Here is a 7,192-nt window from a genome sequence, read left to right on the forward strand (position 1 = left end):
CTGTCCTGAGAAGCTGGGGTGCACCAACCTCCCAGCACATGGATGCATTTACTAACCTGGAAGCTGTCTAAACTCCATTGTTTAAGGGTTTTTATGGAGGTCTCATTTTATAGAGATGATTGATTAAATCATTTCCCACTAGCAACTAACTCAATCTCTATCCTCTCTCCTCAATCTAGAGGTTGGGGTTGAGGCTGAAAGTTCCAAGCTTCTAATCAAGATTTGATCTTTCTGGTGACTAGCCTCCATTCCAAAGCTATATAGCAGCTGCCCAAAGTTGCTTCATTAGAACAGAAGATCCTTCTATCACCCTTATCACTCAGGGAATTCCAAGAATTTTAGGGGCTCTTTCATAATACCTAGGTACAAAAATCAGATAACTTTCTATGACACCACACCTATGCATCATCTTAAAAAGTCCTAGTTTTTGAGCTCTAGCTCTAGATTCTGTCCTAGTTGATCTTGGTAAGGTCTGGATATTTTATTTTATTTTATTTATTTTATTTTATTTTATACTTTATTTTATTATTTTATTTTATTTTATTTTATTTTATTTTTTAGGCGAGGCAACCCTTGGTTGACCTCACAAATTGCAAGGACCTTGTCAGCTTATAATCCTTTATTTTTTACACCTACAGCACCTGGTCTTCCTAGGCCGCCACCTATCTAAGTACTAACCAGGCCCGACCCTGCTTAGCTTCTGAGATCAGAAGGGATTGGGCTTGTTCAGGGTAGCATGGCCATAGATAGGTATGGATAATTTTAAAAGTGCTCTAGGTAAGTCTAAAGTATAGCTGATGTTGATAATCACCGTAAAATATTTGTTGATCACCTTCTATATGCTTAGTGGGGCTATCCTGGACTTTACGGCAATTAAAAAGGAAAATAAAACATATTCAAACACCTCAAGAGGTTTATAATTTAGGGTTAGGATAAAAAAAAAATTGAGTGTATATATTATAAAAGAAATAAATATAAGATATATTATTCTACAAAGACATAATAAAGAAGCAATTGCTTTTGGCTGGAGGGATTGGAGAAAGCCCTCCACAGGTGGAGGCCTGCGGGCTGGGCTTTGAAACATGAGTCAAACTATTATAGGTAGAGAATGTGGAGGAGGCATTGCAGTCCCAGTATATGACTTATCCTCAAATTTCATAGACAACTATGTTTTGAAGGTTACTCTGGAGGGAAAAATAACTGTTTCATTGAAAAATCTGGTTACACATTTATATATTTAACAAAGATTCTTTATTCCTTACTTATTCTACAAAGAATCTGAGGTGGGCAAATCAATAATTTATGCAAAAATCAGAAAGGACCAAAATAAAAATATATACCATGTACACACCACTCTGACATATGAGGTATGTACTTGGTATATATTTGTACAATGAAACTTGACCTATTTCATATGAACTGCCAACTCAAGGTCTGGGAAAAAATATGCTGAGATAGATTCATGGAATAATATCTATCCTGATGTCAGTACTAACTCGTAGGACTATTTTATAAGTAGAGGGTGTTTGGACCTTAAGCCAAGACTGTGCTTTCTAAATCTGCCATGACATGGTATAATTATTTCCTAAAGGAAAGTTAAAGGTTTATAACATCTGGCCTCCATTAGGAAGTTGTAGAGAAAACACAATCCACATGGGGTTGTCATGGAGAAACCTGGTCCAGTGCTTAAAAGTCGTGGCACGAGATGACCAGGTGGGGCCATTCTAAGTATCACTGAAGAATTATACCAAACATTTAAAGAAGAATTAACACCAATTTTATATGATCTATTTCAGATAATAGTTAAAAAGTGAACCTATCACAGCTCATTTGTCAGGTTAATATTATCCCAATACCAAAACCAAAGACAGGTCCCCCCCAAAAAAGGAAAGAAAAGAAAATGACAGACCGATATTCCTCATGAAATTGGATGCAAACTCTTCAAAAATAAATTAGTAAGTCAAATCTGACAATATAGAAAAAGAATTATATATCATGACCAAGTGAGATTTAATACTGTTATGAAAACCCGGTTAAACATTTAAAAATCAATCAATGTAATACACTACATCAACAGGCTAAAGAAGGAAACAATATCACACAATCATATCAATTAACACAGAAAAGGCTTTTGCCAAAGTGTAACACATCTATATGTGATTTTTTAAAAATCTGAGAAAAGTAGGGATACAGGGACATTTGATAAAGAGTATCTATAAAAAACCCAACAGCTAATATCATACATAAACAATGGTGAAAGACTGAATGTCGTGCTAAGGTTGAGAAGAAAGCAAGGATGTTCACTCTTACTATTCTTATTCAGCATAGTGTTGGGAGTCCTAATCACTGGAATGGGCAAGGAAAAGATATAAAAGGCATATCAACTGGAAAAGTAAAAATGGAACTGTTTCTACTTGCAGATGACACAACTGTCAAAATAAAAAATCGCAAATACTCTATGTTAAAAACTCCTGGAATTAATGAGTTCAGCAAGGTCACAGAATACAAGATCGATATCTCATTTTTACATAATTAACAATAAATATATGGAAACTGAAATTATAAAGACGATATCATTAAAGTCACTCCTAAGAAAATAAAATACTTAGAGAAACTTAACAAACTATGTTAAAGATTTGTGTGATGAAAATTGAAAATGCTAATGAAAGAAATGAAGGAAACTCTAAATAAATCAAAAGATATACCATGCTCATGAATTAGAAGACTCAACATAGTAGAAATATTGATTGTCTTCATATTCATCTATTGATTTAATGCAATACCTGTCTGGCTCCCAGCAATTTTTTTGTAATCATAGATAAGCTTATTATAAAATTTGTATAAAAATCCCCGCAGGCTTTAGACTAGCTAAAACAATCCTGAAAACAGAATAATAAAGTGGGGGGGAACCACTTTCTCCAACTGAGAGCCTAGTATATAGTGGGAGAAATCAGCTTACCCAATTTCATGATTGTTATAAAACTACAATAATCAAGAGTGTATGGTATTAGTAGAGAAATAGGTACATAGATCAATGACACAGAATAAAGAACCTAAAAACAGAGCCATTGAATATGCCCAACTGATTTTTGGCAAAGATACAAAAGCAATTCAATGGAAGAAGGATAAAGTTTTCAACAAATGCTGAAGCAATTGAATATCCACAGGCAAAAAAAATGTTGATCTAAATCTCACAACTTATTAAAAAATTGGCTCAAAATGAATGACAGATTAAATGTGAAATGTAAAACCATAAACCTTTTAGAAAAAAGGAGAAAGTCTTCAGGATCTAGAACTTTCAGACTTCACACACATAACATTAAAAGTATAGTCCATGAAAGAAAAAAAATAAATTAGACCTTTTCAAAATTCAAAAATTTTGTTCTGCAAAAGACCACATTAAGAGGACAAAAAACAAAACAAAACAAAACAAAACAAAAAACAAAAAACAAAAAAAAAACCAAGTTACAGAGTGGGAGAAAATAGTTGCAAACCACATATTTGACAAAGAACTAGGATCCAGAATATATTAAAAACTGTCAAAACTAAATGGCAAAAATCAAATAATCCACTTAGAAAATGAGGAGAATCCCCTAAAGGGGATTAATAAATGGCAGACAAGCACACAAATATTCAATGTCATTAGGGAAATGCAAATTAAAACCACAATGAGATATCACTACAATGGCTAAAATAAAAAATAGTGACAACACCAGATGTTAATGAGAATGCAGAGAAACTGGATCGTGTACATTGTTGGTGGGATTGTAAAATGGTACAGCTATTCTGGAAAATAGTTGGCAGTTAAAAAACTAAACATGCAACTGCCATAGAACCTGGCGATTGCAATCTTAGGCATTTATCTCTTATAAATGAATACTTCTGTTCATACGAAAACCTGTGCACAATGTTCATAATAAATTTACTTTATAATAAGTTTTATAATATTTTTATTTGTAATAGCAAAAAACCGGAAACAATCCAGATGTTTTTCAGTGAGTTAATGGTTAAATAAACTGTGGTACATCCACAGGATATAATCAAGTGTGTGGTGTTAGTGGATGGGGAAACTAATAGGTTTGGATAGTATATAATACTATTAGCAAATAAAAAGAAATGTATTATTGATACATGCAACAGTGTGGACATATCTTCAGGTAATTATTCTGGGTGAAGAAAGCCAATCCCAACAGGTTACATACTGTATAATTCCATTTATTTAACATTTTCAAATATAAAATTATAGAAATAGAGAACAAGTGAGTGATCGCTGGAAGTCAAACAAGGGAAGGGGAGAGGATTTAGTTGGTCTATGAAAGGGCAAGAGGAGGGATCCCTGTGGTGATGGGACTACTCTATCCTGACTGTATCCATGTCGATATCCTGTCTTGATCTTGTACCAGTTTTGTAAGATATGACCATTGGAGGAAGTTGGGTAAAGTATATAGAGGATCTTTCTGTATTATTTCTTACAACTTCATGTCAATCTACAATTATCGCAAAATGAAACAAAAAATAACTGAGCGGATGTGAGAGGAGGGTTACCATTATTGATCACTTACTCTGTGGCACACAGTTGGACGAATGCTTTTCATATATTATAGCATATCCTCATAGTATCTCTGTGAGGTATGTGTTATTGTTCCATTTTACAGATGGGAAACAGTAATGGTTTAGAGATGAAAATTAAATTGATTTAGAAATAGAAGCAGAGCTAGGATTTTAGCCTTGGTCAAAAAGAAAAAAAAGTTGGAACAAAGATCAAAGATCAACAAATTTTTTTGTTTACTTAATTCCACATCACCATGACTTTTGCTTCTTGGGTACATTTACATATTCTCAGCAGTGCTCCTTTAAAGCTAGACTGATTTCGAAGCAGCATTTACTATAAATGGATCTGAGAATAATATTGTCAAATACGAACATGAATTTTTTTACTTCTTTACACATTCTTCCCCTCCCCAGAACCCCAATCCACATCACCAGGGTGGGAGGAGGTTGGAAGTAATTGCTAAGCAAGTCAGTACTACCACCTGAGAAAGCTGTCCCACTGATCTCCCTCCTCATGCCAAACAAAGAAACTTGGCTGTGGCGAGAAGACGAGAGTGCTCTCTCTCCCACCAGCTTGCTTTGACAGAATTAAACTTTTTTGGTAAGAAATTCTGTGTCTTTCTTGTTTCATATAATGTCCCTATTGTTAGTGTTCCTTTGTGCCTCCTGTTCTGTCAGATGATTTTAAATATCAAAAAATTAAATTCCGAACAACACAAAATTGCACGCATTTTGGAACACCTTCAAGGCTGACTCCCATGTACTTGTTTAACACCCCACCTTCTTGAACAAGCAGACTTGTTATGCATTTTCAAAATTAAAAGAGCACAAAATGAACAAGGAAAAGCCTAGAAAAGGTGTTATGTAGAAGGGTATTTCAGGAAAACATAACTACAGTGACAACAGCAGCCATAGCAATAACAAATGTATTGTTTCAGAGCCCTTCTTTAATTCATCTTTCTTGGTTTCTTGTTCAAATGAAAATACTGAAAACTCTTGCTTTTTTAAAGGATGTTTTAGGATGAAAATGCAGGGTTTTATTGAATGGTCTCAGTTTCTCCAAGTCTTTAGGAAGTCGATGATGACAGTCATTCAGAAAGTCCACACACATAGTTTCCTGGCCACTTTTGTTAAGAGCACTTCTGAGTTGAGTATCAGTGACATGCCCACTGGAGGTCAGCTGCACACTCAGAGGACTCATTCTTTTATGTCACAGATCTTAGCATGAGTACATCTGGGGAACTCCATGCCCACTCTTTGGTCCCCAGGCTTTATTAGGGAGATAACCTTAGACAGACCCCTGATTTCATGTACAGCCAGCAAGGCTGTGGCAGCACTTTCTACTGTCCCCTCATAACTCCTGAAGTGAGCAATGCATATGCATTTCCAGGGGTCGAATCTTATTAGGCAGACTGCCTGGAGTAGTCTTCTGGCCTAGGAACTCTATCTGCCTGGAATGAGTTGATGATTTAGGCACAAGTTATATATTTTAAAAGTCTACTAATGCTCAATCTCTCTCTCATTTTTCTCCTCTCTCTTCTCCCTTCTTCTCTTTCTATATCTCCCCCCTTCCTACCTCTCTTCTTGCTTTTCATAATCTCTTGCCTCTTTCAAGCCCTGAGAAATCTTCAGCTAGTGAATGTTTTAACTGGTAGTTTTTCAAGTCAGGTATGGTTCCCTCAGAGTTATGAAAATTATTACCTTGAGGTAGAGTAGAAAAATACATGAAGTTATATTTGTCTATAGTCCATCGTATCCTTTTAATTTCCTTTTATTAGTAAATGTATAAAGTTTAGTAATATATAATCATACATGTTATTTAACATTAAAATATTTGTATGTATTCTCAATAGCTATTTTACTGATCAAGATGCATACACCAAAATTGTAGAGCCCACCCATCTAAACTCTGCTTGGCAGATGATGGCCGATCTTCTAGACAGAAATTTTACAGTCTTCGGTATTGTCTCATCTAAATATTTTATTGCTGTCTATGTTTATGCATTCATTTCCTTCAAGCATCTACAAATTATTATAGCATATAACAATTAGGCCATAAGCTAGGTTAATGGCTTTGGCTTGGAACTATTTTTCGTTTTTATGAGCAAGATATTTCCCTAAAAGAGTCATTGGGAGAAAAATGATTTGTCAACTAGAATTTTAAGCCCATTGGTCTTTCCTGAACACAAAAGAATATTTCGACCCTTTCAAAATCTAACATCTATCTCTATCTATCTATCTATCTATCTATCTATCTATCTATCTATCTATCTATCATCTATGTGAAATGGTGACAATAATATCTAACTTGAAATGCTCCTATAAAAATCAAATGACATATTCATTAATGTAGCATGTCGTTAATTGAAACACTTTAAAAATGTAATATAGCAGCATTTTTGATTCTCAGAAACAGTAATTCCCTCCTCCAATTTATGCCAATAACCTAATTTTCTTCAATATTTCCTCAAAACATATTGCATTAGTTTCTGACTTGGCGAGTGAAAGTGGATGCTTTACTCCGTTAAAGCCACAGTAGAGGTAAAAATTCTTTCCCAGCTGAATACATCAAACCTCATTTAACGCATCTGGGAAATATGAATTTGTCCTGCATTTTCTTTCTGTAATGGCATTTCATTGC

The 7,192-nt window shown here is 34.5% G+C and overlaps 1 pseudogene; it reads right to left on the reverse strand.

Moving 5' to 3' along the window:
• Positions 1 to 629: 629 nt before the first annotated feature.
• LOC120581014 (uncharacterized) lies at positions 630 to 748 on the reverse strand (annotated as a pseudogene).
• Positions 749 to 7,192: the final 6,444 nt, after the last annotated feature.

Source organism: Pteropus medius, unplaced genomic scaffold, assembly GCF_902729225.1.
Source record: "Pteropus medius unplaced genomic scaffold, Ma_sr-lr_union100, whole genome shotgun sequence".
NCBI classification, from domain to species: Eukaryota; Metazoa; Chordata; class Mammalia; order Chiroptera; family Pteropodidae; genus Pteropus; species Pteropus medius.